This window comes from Narcine bancroftii, chromosome 1, assembly GCF_036971445.1.
Source record: "Narcine bancroftii isolate sNarBan1 chromosome 1, sNarBan1.hap1, whole genome shotgun sequence".
Classification (NCBI taxonomy): Eukaryota; Metazoa; Chordata; class Chondrichthyes; order Torpediniformes; family Narcinidae; genus Narcine; species Narcine bancroftii.
The window spans coordinates 62446743-62463048 of record NC_091469.1 but is presented as its reverse complement, the minus strand read 5'-3'; the positions used below and the strand labels follow the sequence as shown (position 1 = coordinate 62463048).

Sequence of the window (16306 nt, the reverse complement as noted above, 5' to 3'; positions counted from 1 at the left end):
AACATCAATGACCCCCTTAACAGGTTTTGAACATCTGCTCTCCTTAAATTCCACTGTTTGAATACATGCTTCTGTTAAAGCCAACTTTGCTTGTTTCTTTTTCAACATTCCTTCCTTTGGCTTGGCTTCGTGGACAAAGATTTATGGAGGGGTAATGTCCACGTCAACTGCAGGCTCGTTTGTGGCTGACAAGTCCGATGCGGGACAGGCAGACACGGTTGCAGTGGTTGCAAGGGAAAATTTGTTGGTTGGGGTTGGGTGTTGGGTTTTTCCTCCTTTGTCTTTTGTCAGTGAGGTGGGCTCTGCGGTCTTCTTCAAAGGAGGTTGCTGCCTGCCGAATAGTGAGGCGCCAAGATGCACAGTTTGAGGCGATATCAGCCCACTGGCGGTGGTCAATGAGGCAGGCACCAAGAGATTTCTTTAAGCAGTCCTTGTACCTCTTCTTTGTTGCACCTCTGTCTCGGTGGCCAGTGGAGAGCTCGCCATATAACACGATCTTCGGAAGGCGATGGTCCTCCATTCTGGAGACGTGACCTACCCAGCGCAGTTGGATCTTCAGCAGCATGGATTCGATGCAGTCAGCCTCTGCCATCTCGAGTACTTCGATGTTGGTGATGAAGTCGCTCCAATGAATGTTGAGGGTGGAGCGGAGAAAACGCTGGTGGAAGCGTTCTAGGAGCCGTAGGTGATGTCGGTAGAGAACCAATGATTCGGTGCCGAACAGGAGTGTGGGTATGTCAACGGCTCTCTATATGCTAATCTTTGTGAGGTTTTTCAGTTGGTTGTGTTTCCAGACTCTTTTGTGTAGTCTTCCAAAGGCGCTATTTGCCTTGGCGAGTCTGTTGTCTATCTCGTTGTCGATCCTTGCATCCGATGAAATGTTGCAGCCAAGATAGAGAAACTGGTTGACCATTTTGAGTTTTGTGTGCCCGATGGAGATGTGGGGGAGCTGGTAGTCATGGTGGGAAGCTGGCTGATGGAGGACCTCAGTTTTCTTCAGGCTGACTTCCAGGCCAAACATTTTGGCAGTTTCCGCAAAACAGGACGTCAAGCGCTGAAGAGCTGGCTCTGAATGGGCAACTAAAGCGGCATCGTCTGCAAAGAGTAGTTCACGGACGAGTTGCTCTTGTGTCTTGGTGTGAGCTTGCAGATGCCTCAGATTGAAGAGACTGCCATCCGTGCGGTACCGGATGTAAACAGCATCTTCATTGTTGAGGTCTTTCATGGCTTGTTTCAGCATCATGCTGAAGAAGGTTGAAAAGAGGGTTGGTGCGAGAACGCAGCCTTGCTTCAGCCATTGTTAATGGAGAAGGGTACAGAGAGCTCATTGCTGTATCTGACCCGACCTTGTTGGTTTTCGTGCAGTTGGATAACCATGTTGAGGAACTTTGGGGGGCATCCGAGGTGCTTTAGTATTTGTCAAAGCCCTTTCCTACTCACGGTGTCGAAGGCTTTGGTGAGGTCAACAAAGGTGATGTAGAGTCCTTTGTTTTGTTCTCTGCACTTTTCTTGGAGCTGTCTGAGGGCAAAGACCATGTCAGTAGTTCCTCTGTTTGCGCGAAAGCTGCACTGTGATTCTGGGAGAACATTTTTGGTGACACTAGGTATTATTCTATTTAGGAGAATCCTAGCGAAGATTTTGCCTGCAATAGAGAGCAGCGTGATTCCCCTGTAGTTTGAGCAGTCTGATTTCTCACCTTTGTTTTTGTATAGGGTGATGATGATGGCATCACAAAGGTCCTGAGACAGCTTTCCTTGGTCCCAGCAGAGCTTGAAAAACTCATGCAGTTTGGCATGCAGAGTTTTGCCGTCAGCCTTCCAGACCTCTGGGGGGGATTCCATCCATACCTGCTGCTTTGCCACTTTTCAGTTGTTCAGTTGCCTTATATGTCTCTTCCCGGGTGAGGACCTCATCCAGCTCTAGCCTTAAGGGCTGTTGAGGGAGCTGGAGCAGGGCGAATTCTTGGACTGAGCGGTTGGCATTGAAAAGAGATTGGAAGTGTTCTGACCATCGGTTGAGGATGGAGATCTTGTCGCTGAGGAGGACTTTGCCGTCTGAGCTGTGCAGCGGGCTTTGGACTTGGGGTGAGGGGCCGTACACAGCTTTAGAGCCTCATAAAAACCCTTGAAGTCGCCAATGTCCGCGCTGAGCTGGGTTCATTTGGCGAGGCTAGTCCACCACTCATTTTGGATCTCCCGGAGTTTGCCCTGAAGATGGCTGCATGCGGGACGGAAGGCTCGTTTCTTCTCTGGCCAGGACGGCTTTGCAGGGTGAGCCTGGTGGGCAGCTCGCTTCTTTGCCAGCAGCTCCTGGATTTCCTGGTTGTTTTCATCGAACCAGTCCTTGTTTTTCCTGGAGGAGAAGCCCAGTATCTCTTCAGTGGATTGCAGTATGGCAGTCTTCAGCTGATCCTAGAGGGTTTCAGGGGACGAGTCCGTGAGGCGGATTGCATCGTCGAGCTTTGCTTTGAGGTTTGCCTGGAAGTTTCCTCTCACTTCGTCTGACTGCAAGTTTCCAACATTGAACCTCTTTCTGGGGGCTTTACCGTTCCTGGACTTTGGCTTGAAGTGAAGGTTCAACTTGCAGCGAACAAGCCGGTGGTCAGTGTGGCATTCCGCGCTGGGCATGACCCTGGTGTGGAGCACATCTCATTTGTCTCTTTCTCGCACCAGGACGTAGTCCAGGAGGTGCAAGTGTTTGGATCGGGGATGCATCCAGGTAGTCTTCAGGCTGTCCCTCTGCTGAAAAAGGGTGTTTGTAATGACAAGCCGCTGTTCTGCGCAGAGCTTCAACAGGAGGTGCCCGTTGTCGTTGCACTTGCCAACACCATGCTTGCCCAGGATTCCTGGCCACGTTTCTGAGTCTTTGCCGACTCGAGCGTTGAAGTCGTCAAGGATGACAACCTTGTCAGCTGTAGGGGTGCGTTGAATGAGGTTGCACAGATCAGTGTAGAACTTGTCCTTTTCTGCTGGTTCCGCCTGGAGGGTTGGAGCATAAACACTGATGAGGGTGATGCGACGCTTGTTTTGAAGGGGGGGAGTCGCATGGACATGATCCGGTCCAAGTGGCCTGTCGGGAGATTTACGAGTTTGGAGGCAATGGAGTTCTTGACCATGAAGCCTACACCAGATAGGTGTTGTTCATCTATAGGCTTGCCTGACCCGTAGAGTGTGTAGCCCGCGCCGCGTTCTTGGAGGCTGCCTACATCTGCAAGGCGGACTTCACTGAGAGTGGCTATGTTGACGTCAAGTCTGAGGAGTTCATGTGCAATGAGGGCAGACCGACGTTCAGGTCGGTGGCTGTCAGCCTTGTCTAGCATGGTTCTGATGTTCCAGCATGCTAGCTTGAGTTTGTGAGCATCTTTTGAGGGGGAGGACGTGGAGGGGAAGGACGTGGACCTGTCCTCGGGCCTGCGCAAAGGAGCTTTTAGGTGGAATGCAGTGTGCGCAGTACTGGCCCCACCCTTTACACCTATGGTTCGTGTGCCGTGGCCAAGCAAGCTGGGACGTGGCAGCGAGGTCCTTGAGTCGTAGGTTTTATATCAGAGTGGCCTTCTCCTATGAAGGTTTCTTACCCGGGCTGGAGGGGCCTGCCTCCCCTCATAGGTCGGACCATACCTGGTCGCAATCCAACCTGTCAATGGTGGTTGGGGCCACCAAACGCCATAATCACGCTCCTAAACTGACTCTGAAAGTCAAGGCCTAGGAGGATCGGCATTCAGAGTCAGTTTTCAACATTAGACAATTTGCAATCATATGAGAAGGTTTCTTACAAAAATGACATACAAATTCAGAAGTTCTGTCCTTTCCCACCCTACCTTTATCTTTTCTCTTAACATTCTCTCCAGACTTAATTTCAGGCTTACTAACCTGCTCCACATTAACCTTATGATCAGCTTTATTAATCTGTTCCACATTAGCTCTATGAAAATGCCTACTAATGCATTTTTGTGAATTAGAGCAAATTTGTCCGCTAATCTAGCCACCTGTTGCCACATCACCACGTCTCTCTCATCCAGGTATAATTTAATCTCCTTTGGGACACACCTTTTAATTTCCTCTATTGATATCAATTCTCTCAAACTGTCAAAATCATTATTTGTTCCTTTTGAGGCGCACCAATGGTCAAAACATACAGATTTCTTCAGAGCAAAATCCATAAGGTTGATTCCATGTTTTCACCAAACTCCTAAATTTTTGTCTATATGCTTCCAGAACCAACTCATAAACTTTCAATACTGCTTGTCTAACAGTATCATAATTTGCCACTTGCTCTGCAGTTAAGCTAGAGCACACATGTCAAACTCTGGCCCGCGGGCCAAATCTGGCCCGCGATATAATAATATTTGGCCCGCAAGATCATTTCAAAAATGTATTAGAGGTGGCTCGCTGGCCGCCGCGACAGTATAGCGCATGCACAGCTAATACTATAAATCCCAGAATGCATTGGTGTCAGCCCGCTAATCGCCCCCACCTCCTCTGTTTACGTTGCAGGATCTCACCGTGGACTCTGGTTTTGGGGCCTGGCCGGTGTCAGGGGAAGCCAAGGCCGCTTCCCAGCGCCCGGAACCGGAGGCCTCGGGCCTGACCTCGCCAGGACCGTTGCCCACTCCCCCTCCCTGCCGCAGGCCAACCCGCGACTCACGGTGACGGGGCCGCTGATCCGCCAAGATGCTGTCCTGCAGCGAGAGCCGATGCCCCCGCACTGTCGTTGTCCAACCCGATCGCCCGCAAACCCCGCCCTCCCGCACACAGGCCTGAGTAAGGATTATGAACTTTAATCTCAGGATAAAACAATCTTCCAATAGTTTCATGTCACAGTGATAAATATATTCCTGGTTAAAAATAGTCCTGCACCTGGATACAAGCTCATTAGGCATAAAACTTGAAAAGTGTGTAAATCAAAATCAAAGGATATCTGTACCAATGGAAAAAGGGCATGGCAAATAACCCTGCTAGAGTTCATGCCCACAATCAGTCACCCATTTGATTGTTTCAGGAATCATGTTATTCTCCCACATTCTCAATAGCCCTCAGATTTTACTATTCGACAGCACACTAGCAACATTTGACAAATCCTCTATAGAGAAATATTATTTATTGAATATTTTATTTCTCATTTGTTAATGCTTCTGGAAAGAGTTTATCCAAAACTATTATTAAACATTTATTTTAATAAGAAAAAGTTTAACATTACATATGTTGAAAGAAAACATGCAGATGTTGTTGAAAATTTTCAATAAATATTTAGTTCGGCCCTCGACTTAGTCCAAGTTTTTGATTTTGGCCCTCTGTGAATTTGAGTTTGACATCCCTGAGCTAGAGTGTGCAATTTGTGCTTTTCCCTTCAATACACTTTGGAGCATTAGAGGCCACTTTTCTTTTGTCCATCTTGAGCTCTCAACAACCTTTTCACAAGGCTGAAAATATGTATCTATATCTCCCTCATCAAAAGGAGGATCTAGATTTACCTCTTTACTATCCAAAAACCTCTCCCTAGGAGTTAGCCTCAATCCTCTTGCTTCTCTCCATCTCAATTTTTAACTTCTCTAATTGAAACTCTGTCTCTTTCAGTTATCTCTAACTCAAATTTCCTCCATTTTTCAGATTCCTCTGCCTCAAATATCCTCTGTTTCTCAGCCTCTTCTCTTTGCTTTTCACCCTCCGTTTATCTCATTTTTCTTCCACCTTCAATTTCTCCAATTTCAATTGCAATTCAAAAGGTCTATTCTCTGGAAAATTTTCTAAGTCTTTCTCAACAAATTTTCCCTCACTTATATATTTCACTATAATCCTCTGTACTGGTATTTTCCTAATCCCGTGCTTATCTTCAGTCAGTTTTAATGCCTTAGAAGTAGCCATCAGTTCCTCTTTTCTTTTGCTCTTCAACTCTGCAGGTGATGGTTGTGACAAAAAGTATCAAATTCCATTGCTGTTTTTCCACACACAAGCTTTAAATTAACTTGAAAAAAAACCAATTAACTAATAAATCACAAAAACTCCAATTTTCAAATCCGAAACAGACAAGCCCCCATAAAATGTTACGCCCAGAGGACCCCAAAATCCACCAGCAATAGATATGCACCACAACAGAGGATTACTTAAACAAAAGTTGTTTTTAATTATCTTTGAACATGAAAACAGAATTAAACTTTAACTTATCTCTATTGACTTACTTAACCTATTTAATCCCCCCTCTAATTCTAAGTGCAGGTGTGTGTTAGTTTAGAAAAGTTCTTTGGTTCACAGTTCAATCTCACTGGTTGCAGGTGATTCTTGTACTGTGCACAGAAGTTAGCATTAATAAAGTTCACCAGGCTTTGATGCTTAACAGGTAAATGGTTACCACTCAGGAGGGTTCTTGTTGGTTTTCAAAGAGTTTTCTCATTCCAGGACAGCCACTCCAGTTTCTTGCTGTTGAAAATTTCCTCCTTTCAGGGTTCTCCAGATGATAACCTCTTTCTTTCAGGTCACCACAGAGTTCTTTTTCTGTTTCTCCTATTCCAAGGGAAACACCAAACAGCCAGTCCTCTCCTTTGACCAGGCAGTCTTCCAAAGCTTGCCAGTTTGTCCCTCTGGAACTGAAGTCTCCATCTCTCCTCTCTCACTCCCTCCCACTCTGAGAGCAAAACTGTTCTTCCTCTGCCTGAAAAGATCTCATGCTCTTCCAGACAGAAAACTGTTTTTCAGACAAAGCTGCTGCTGTATGTTGCTACATGGTTTCTTTTTGCAAATGGCAGTCTATGAGCACTCTGCTAAACTCCTGCAAAAAATCTGTGTTTTAAAGTGTCTGTGTGTGACCTGCTCTAACAAATCTTTCCCAATTTATCTCTCAAACACCTCTACATACTCAGTCACAAGAGACTGTTTCCAAGAAATCTTGAAAATACAATTTTCTCTCGACCCAAAGATCTTTTTAATTGGGGAATTACTGAAATGGCTTCGTTACATAAATTAGATAAATTTCAAGTGGCATTTTTGAGATTGGCTTTAGCTGTAGCCAGGAAATGTATAGCTGTTTCATGGAGAGACCAGATGGAGCTTAGTTTGCAAAGATGGCATTCAGAAATGAGGTCATGCATACCAATGGAGAAGATACATAATTTAAGAGATCAATATTATAGATTTAAAAAGATTTTGAGCCCATATTTGGATTATTTTAAGTTGAAAATCTGAAACTGGTCGGGTACAGCTGGGTCTCCATGCAAATTTCCTTTTGATAACTTGTTAATTCTAATTCTGTAATTGTGGTTATTACTGTGTTTTGTAATAAATAAAATATTTTTAAAAAAACATTTCATTATGTATTTTCTGTGGAAAGGTAGAGAAACATGATTAAGTACATTAACATAGATTCATTTAAACTTCATCCAAAACTTCTGTACAGGTTAAGATCACTGTTGAATTGCTTCCCTACTAATGTAGATCTGCCATGTTTCCAATAGAGATCTTCAATTACAAACAACATTCTTCATCTACTACCACAGTCATCATCCATTCACACTTCAACTTTCAGCTCCTACTCAATGTGCCCTACTCTATTTCAAACTAGATGTTATGTGCTGGTATATTGACTCTCTATAAATCTTGTGGAAAGCAGGCAGGAAAACAAATTGTTTCAATAAGATTCCACCTGCATTGAATTCGCCCTCGTTATTGAATGAAGATCTACCGGGACCAATACCTGAAGAGGGCGCACAAAATCAGTGAACCGGTTCGGACTCGAAAGGCCAACATGGCCTGTTTCCGCTCCGTAAATGGTTATATGGTTTATTACTGATAGAGATCAAATTATCCAAGTTTCAAGAGCATTGGTATTAACTTGGTATTTTATACTTTTGACAATGACAAATACTCAGGATGACTTGGTGCAGATGGTGTTGTGAATATTTCATAATCTACTGAGCATCTTTTTTGTACGTGTGGAAAATTCCTTTAAATGGGAGCAAAGGGAAACTGGGCACGCAATTATATGAAGTCAGAAAGCTTATTAAGAATTAGTGAATTTAAATATCAAATCATGAACAGGAGGAGACTGGCAGCAACTGACAAATAATTAAAGGGTATTTAGACTTGAAATAATATTTAACTTAGGGGTAAGCTTAATTTTCATCTAAAACCTTTGCAGTGCCGGTGTCAGGGTTGCTTGAACCTTGGTGGTCAGTTGTCATGTTCAGTTCTATTACAGAGTGACAGAAAATTCATGTCATTCAACATACTTCAAATGAAGGGCCAGACAGGGATTTCATTTCCCTAAAGCTAAAAGTGAGGTGGTACACCTCAGACAGCAATTTAAGAACTAATCTCAAGAACATCAGCTCCTTGCCGAAAGCTACACCACAAGATCAAATTTCCTCAACATTAATTTATTAACTCTACTCATTCAGATAAAACACAGAAATTGCTACCTTTTTCAAAGAAACTTACATATACTGAAATAGTAAATTGCACAAAGTACAATTTAAAAAAAATAATTTTGCCTGTAGGTTGCCGAAGTGTTGTATAGAGAACTGCAACTCCCTTGCAATTTATAATCAAAAATGACTGGTCATTCTTTCAGTGCATAATCCCAGAAGATCCTCTCTGATCATTACAATTACCCCAGCACATCCAATATTTTTCTGAGCACCAGCAAAGAAATCAAACCAGATTGCAGAAAAGGCAATCATTTCTTTTTCGCCTTGTATCCAATTTTCAATAACAACACTCTTAATGACGAAATCATGGCAATCGTGAGAGATGATATAAGATCTAAGGAGCAAAAGGTTGAATCCATCTGGGTAGAGATTAGGAATAGTAAAGTGAAAAAAAACTGGTGGGAGTTGTCTATTGGCCACCCAAGAATAACATTGCAGTGGCACAGGCAATAAACCAAGAAATATTGGAGGCATGCAAGGATGGTACAGCAGTTATCATTTTGGGGGGGGGGGTTAGCATGCACATAGATTGGGTGAATTAGGTTAGTTGAAGTAAGCTTGAGAAGGACTTCATAGAATGTATACGGGATGGTTTCTTTCTTGAAAAGCATGCTACTGAACCTTAAGGCAACGTGCTCTCTTGGATCTGGTCCTGAGCCATGAGACAGGTAAAATTAGTGATCTTTGTAATTAGGATCCTCTTAGAAAGAGTGATCACAGTATGAAAGAGTTTCTCATACAAACAGAGGGTACAATAGTTCATTCTAAAACAAGTGTATTATGGCTAAACAAGGGAAATTACAAGGGGATGAGGAAGGAGTTTGGCAGGGTTGACTGGGAAAGCAGGCTATGTGGAAGAACAGTTGAAAAATAGTGGAAGCGATTTTTTTATGGTGCTCAACATATTGAGTATACTCCAGTTAAAAGCAAGGACGATAAGGGTGGGGGAAGCCAGCTTTCGATAACTAAGGAAATGAAGGCATCAAACTAAAACTCGAGCATACAAAGTCGCCAAGAACAGTGGGAAACTAGAAAATTGGGAAAACTATAAAAATCAAGAAAGAACCAGGAAGCAAGCAATAAAGAGTAGGTAGGTAGATCATGAAAATAATTAGTTTGAAATATAAAAAAGACAGTAAAAATTTTTATAAGTAGATTAGGTGGAAAAATGTGGCTAAAATGAAGGTTTGTCTATTGGAAGATGAGAAGGGGGAATTGATATTGGGTAATGAGGAAATAGTTAGGGCTTTAAATGACTATTTTGTGTTGGTCTTCACGGTGGAAGACATGTCTACCATGCCAAAGACTGATGTAATGGATGTGATGGGAGGTGAGGACCTGCGATAGGCAGTGGAGGTTACTTTGTTGACTATATTTAAGACAAGTCTGGATAGATTTTTACATAGTGGGAAATTAAGCGTTAAGGGGAAAAGGCAGGTAGATAGAGATGACCCTATCATGGGATCAGCCATGATCTCATTCCATGATGTCACCCCTCAGTGCTTCTCAGACTACATCTGGCGCTCACAAGGCCAGGATATGTCCAGCCTAATCAGCTTAGTTATCACTGGCTGGTGCTGGGACCATTAAAATATTGAAGCACTCCCCACATTGTAGCCACTGTTCCCTCCAAGCTATGAGTGTACACATTTTGCAACCAGCACACAAAGGAAATTAATGTGCTCACAAAAGGTTAGTTGCCTAAAATAATGTAGCAATTAATAATTATACTTATTGAAAAATATCTCTTAGTAACTGTTTCTGTTAACTAGTTACTCAGTTTTTGAAATATCACATTTGCACATCACTAATTGATGTCATCTTTTTCATTAATTTATTGAGACATTGCATCACAAAAATAAGAAATATTCATTGATGTTTTATTTAATGGAACAAGCTGAACAAAATAGTTCAAAGTGTAGAATAAAATCTTAACTAAATACATTACTTTGTAAAATGCAATCATACTTGTATTTATATTAAAACATAACAATACAGTTTTATTAGGCATGAGACATAGACTGCCAAAATTATCTTGAAACAATTTCAAGTTTACATTTGCACAAGCATTCAGTGCAGACATACTTTTGTCACAGGGAAAAAAAAATTGCACAACATAAGATTTTTGTGCGCACTGACTACTAAAAATTAAAGGGAACATTGATTGTGGCCCAATATGCAGAGATGTTCTTGTGCTGATCTTTGCAGGACTCTGGAATTTAAACTTCTGTTTGTTAATATTCAGCACTGCCCTCTGCTGTTGAACAATAAATCTGACCAACATTATTAAATAATACAAAGGAGTTTTAGTCACTTTCTTGGAAGTTTCAGCAATTTTAATTGTTTCCCTTCCATTAACTGCTATTAGATAACTCTATGAAAATTAGCAAGTTTTCCCAATTCTTGCAACGTGATTCATTAATCACTAACGTCTCCAGAATGGAGGATCATCGCCTTCCCAAGATCGTGTTATATGGCGAGCTCTCCACTGGCCACAGTGACAGAGGTGCACCAAAGAAAAGGTACAAGGACTGCCTAAAGAAATCTCTTGGTGCCTGCCACATTGACCACCGCCAGTGGGCTGATAACACCTCAAACCGTGCATCTTGGCGCCTCACAGTTTGGCGGGCAGCAACCTCCTTTGAAGAAGACCGCAGAGCCCACCTCACTGACAAAAGGCAAAGGAGGAAAAACCCAACACCCAACCCCAACCAACCAATTTTCCCCTGCAACCGCTGCAGCCGTGTCTGCCTGTCCCGCATCGGACTTGTCAGCCACAAACGAGCCTGCAGCTGACGTGGACTTTTTACCCCCTCCATAAATCTTCGTCTGCGAAGCCAAGCCAAAGAAGAAGAACTATAGCACTGCTAGGAATGTACAGCCTTTCATATCCTTTTCGTCCCCTTGAATGACAAATCAATCATTATAGTCTAAGTTGGCAGGATTTTGTTGCACTCCAATCACTGTCAACAAGGAGCCTGAAGTACCCTGTCATGGCTGTTGCTCCAAAACTTGCCATATCTGTGGCGAAACTATTCCAATAAAGCTGCAACAATGAGAAACAGTGGAACAAACTCATCTGGGATGTTTCTCTTTCTACCACCATTATCAAAGTGACAGAAGGAATCCTCAAAAATTATTACGTGATAAAAGATCATTACAAGAGAGAAACACAGATGTGATCACTTTTTAATGATTGGACATTACGTACAAATATTTTGAAACCTCTGTAGAAATTACCACACCATGTTTTGCTGTACCAATTATTTTAAGAATAAAATTTTAATTTTCTTCATGATATGTAAAACATGAATTAATTTTAATATTGGTAAGGTTAACAATGAAGTCCTGCTCCTCATAAACCAGCTGAATCCAGCTTACAGCAATGTGTAAACTTCCAAATAACACCTAGTTGCGGATAACTCCAAATAAACCGAAAAGAAAAAAATGTCCACAATAAATCATGTGAATATATTGTTTTGTGGCACTTCTTAGATATCAACTATTGCAGCTCATTGAAATCTTTCACGTAAATTTGAAATTCCAAACTATCATATGGTAGCTCAGACTTTAAGACATACAGCACAGTAATAGGTCCTTCCGGCCTACGAGCACATGCCACCCACCCATATACAGGAGCACTCAGAGGAAACCTACACAGTCACGGAGAGAAAGTACAAACTCACTACAGATAGAGCTGGATTCAAAATTGGGACGTCAAAACTCTAACAGCGTTGCACTATCTGGTATTTTGAATTTCTATTGTTTTATCAAACAAAGGCAGGAAAGTGCTGTGAGGATTCTGTGCATTACAAAAACAACCATACTTCAAAAGTACTTCATTGACTACAAATTGCTTTGAAATGTTGCAAAAAATGGTGCCATATAAATGCAGGATTTTTATTTCAGCATGCATTATGCAACATTTCAGCCTGTGAAGGATAACATTTGTTCGTGTGCCTTATTCTCTTGGAATTAACCCCACATAAATCTGCCCAAAATGCTTGGGCAGATTAGCAATGTTATTTTCCCATCAAATCAAAGAGGTCGAATTTTTGATTTCAATATGTGCCTAATTTAAAATTCTAAACAGCACAACAATCTTTATGGAAGATTTTGAGTTATTAGAGTTAACTAAATGCAGTAGTATGAAAAATGCAGCGCGCAGCAGCATCTATAAATAAAGTGATACCCATTACTGATCAAACATGACACACACAATCAGAAACGAGAATTCTTTAATTAAATCATAGCCTAATAAAATGGTTCACTTAATTTCCAATATTCTCCAATGTTTAAAAAGGTGATCCATCCTATAACTATGGCAAATCTAAATACACCCAAATTATTTACGATACAAGCAAGGTAATATGAGTCTGCTATCCTTTATCAGATTTAAATAAAATAAGAAATACCTTTTGAAATTATATCTTATTTTGAAGCTTCTCTGGTCCATATGCTTTGGGAATGCCCAAAATTAGAAAGATTCTGTAAAGACATTTTCCAAACTTCATCAACAATTTCTGAGATGTGATTCCTAAGAAAGATAGAGATCCATTGAAAGTATCCTCGTATAGGCCTATTTCTTTATTAAACATTGACTATAAAATTATAGCAAAAGTGTTGGCAAATAGACTTGCTAAGTATTTACTTCAGTTGATACATATAGACCAAAGAGGTTTTATTAAAAATAAAAACGCATCTGACAATATTCTTAGATTGATAACTCTGGTCAATGCATTTAGACAGCAACCAATGGCGGACGCGCTGGATATGGAAAAAGCCTTTGATAAGGGTTGAGTGGAATTTTTTATTTAAGGTATTAGAGAAGTTTAATTTCGGCTCTCATTTTATTGGCTGGGTTAAGGCTTTATATACAAATCCAGTTGCTAGGGTGGTGACAAATGGCCAAATTTCCCCATCATTTAAAGTAATGAGATCGACCCGACTAGGTTGTCCATTGTTACCAGCCTTATTTGCATTGGCTATTGAACCGTTAGCTCAGACAATATGACAGAATGATAAGATTAAAGGAATGAAAATTGCGGATGATGAATACAAGATTAATTTATTTGCAGATGATGTGTTGGTATATTTGACAGAGCCTGAACAGTCTTTGAAACATTTACAAGATTGTTTGTTAAAGTTTGGTGAATTATCTTGATATAAAGTAAATTGGTATAATAGTGAAATATTGCCAGTTGGGGATGGGGACTATACAGAGTATAAAAGTATTATAAAATTAAAATGATCCGATAAGATTAAATACTTAGAAGTGGTAGTAAGCGCAGAATATCAGTCCCTATATAAATTACATTATGTTACTTTATTAAAAAAGATTAAAATGGATTTGATTAAGTGGAAAGATTTACTGTTGACATTAATTGGTCGAGTAAATTGCATTAAAATGAATATCTTTCCTCGAATTCAATATTTATTTCAGTCCATACCATGTTTGCTTTCAAAGGGTTTTTTCAAGATTTGAATAGAGCAGTGTGGGAGTTTTTGTGGAAAGGGAAATTAGTTTGTGTAGCTTTATTTAAACTTACATGGAGATATGCCCTAGGTGGACTGCAGTTACCTCATTTTCAAAATTATTATGATGTAGTTCAGTTGAAATTTATTAGCAGATTGATGGATATGGATCAACCTCCGAGTTGGGCAAAGGTGGAAATGGCTTGTATATTTGAAACTGAGATACATCAGTTTATGTTTAAGTGGGATTTGAATTTGTTGCGAGGATGCAATATGTCGGTATTAAAACATTTGTTAAAGATATCGGTTAAAAGAAATAGGGTTTTAGGATCGAAGGGTAAACTGTCAATTCAAACTCTGTTATATCATAATCGGCTTATTCCTTTTTCAATGTTTAATAATCATTTGAAGAGATGGAATTCTAAGGGTATAAAGATAATTCAGGATTGTTTTGAAGATGGTCAATTCCATTCAATTGCGGGAGAAATTTAATATCTCAGTAAATTCCTTATTTGTGTATTATCAAGTTGGAGCCTTGATAAAAGAGAATTATGGTACAGAGATGTATTTATCTATGTTGACAAAATTTGAGTCTTTGATTTCTTCTGTGCCTAAGAAAGGTTATATTTCAGATATGTATCAATTGTTACAAGAAGCTATGGATAAGCCGGGCTGGGAGAAATCTAGGCTTAAATGGGAACGTGATTTAACATATTTTTCCGGAAGATAATTGGGAGGATATGTGTCATGATAGGGTAAATAAAGTCATCAATGTATGATATGGAATTGTAAATTATAATTTTTTACATCAGTTATATATGAATCCAGAGAAATTGAAAAATTATGGGTTTAGTAATTCGGATTCTTGTTTTAGATGTGGATTATGTACTGGAACTTTTTTTACACGCAGTCTGGTCTTGTGTTAAAGTACAACCATTTTGGGAAGGATTAGGTTGATTTTGGAAATAATATTTAAAATGAAATTACCATTAGATCCATCGATTTTTTTTTGTTGGGATATATGGTTTCTTTGAAAGGATTAGGGTTAGATAAATTTCAAACTGCTTTTGTACGTTTGGTGCTATCTGTAGCACGGAAGTACCTGGAAAGATAATGTGGAGGTTAATATTTCACGTTGGCATAAATGAGTTGAGAAATTGTATTATTATGGAAAAAATTACATGTAATTTACAGGATATGCGTTTTTTTGTTCAAATGTGGTCTTCTTATTTGAATATATGAATTTAGACATACTTTGAAATTTTTTTAGTATTTACTGTATTGTTTTTTATATTTGGCTCCCCTTAAGGGAGCTGGCTGAAGGGCTGGGTGGGTTTTTTTTCTCTATTTTTCTTTGTTATCATTGTAAATTGATTGTTATCTTTAAATAAACTTTTCAACAATTTTGAGATTAATTTTGATCCTTGCCCATTAATTGCTTTGTTTGTTTTTTTTTTCCTCGTGATTCAGATAAACATATCGGCATCTCAGGAAAGTTTTAGCTTTTATCATGTTGATACACAGACAAGACCTTACGCTTCCACCAGTGTTGTCTCCGCTCCATCCTCAATATTCATTGGAGCGACTTCATCCTTAACATCGAAGTACTTGAGATGGCCGAGGCCGACAGCATCGAATCCACACTGTTGAAGATCCAACTGCGCTGGGTAGGTCACGTCTCCAGAATGGAGGACCATCGCCTTCCCAAGATCGTGTTATATGGCGAGCTCTCCACTGGCCATCATGTCAGAGGTGCACCAAAGAAGAGGTACAAGGATTGCCTAAAGAAATCTCTTGGTGCCTGCCACATTGACCACCACCAGTGGGCTGATATCACCTAAAACCGTGCATCTTGGCGCCTCACAGTTCGGCGGGCAGCAACCTCCTTTGAAGAAGACCGCAGAGCCCACCTCACTGACAAAAGACAAAGGAGGAAAAACCCAACACCCAACCCCAACCTACCAATTTTCCCCTGCAACCACTGCAACCGTGTCTGCCTATCCCGCATCGGACTTGTCAGCCACAAACGAGCCTGCAGCTGACGTGGTCATTTACCCCTCCATAAATCTTCGTCCGCGAAGCCAAGCCAAAGAAGAAAGAAACACTGAGAAGTAATCTTATTGAAATGGAAAGATGATTCATATGCAGTGGTTATTTGATGTAAAGCCCTATTTAAGTTTAGAGAAAATTAGATAGAATATTAAAGATAGAAAGTTCCAATTTATGATATTGTGGGGCCCATTCTCAGAATTTTTTTTATAATTGCAAAAATTAACAATTACTCTATGTTCCATTGATTCATTGTTGGTTCTTGGTGGGGGGGGGGAGGGGGTGGGTTGGCAGTAGTCCCACATTAATTTTTTATTAATTATATAGGTTACCTTGATTAGAGGGAAGGGGTAGATTTGATATAG

At 40.6% G+C, this 16306-nt stretch overlaps 1 protein-coding gene across 3 annotated transcripts in view; it reads right to left on the bottom strand.

Annotated features, from left to right (window-relative positions):
* lyrm7 (LYR motif containing 7) overlaps positions 1-16306 on the bottom strand; it is an 80046-nt gene that overhangs the window by 33104 nt on the left and 30636 nt on the right. For all 3 annotated transcript variants that reach the window (XM_069928174.1, XM_069928180.1, XM_069928170.1), the window contains exon 7: positions 12833-12954. The gene's annotated coding sequence lies outside the window, so the exon portion shown is untranslated. The remainder of the gene's footprint in view (positions 1-12832; positions 12955-16306) is intronic.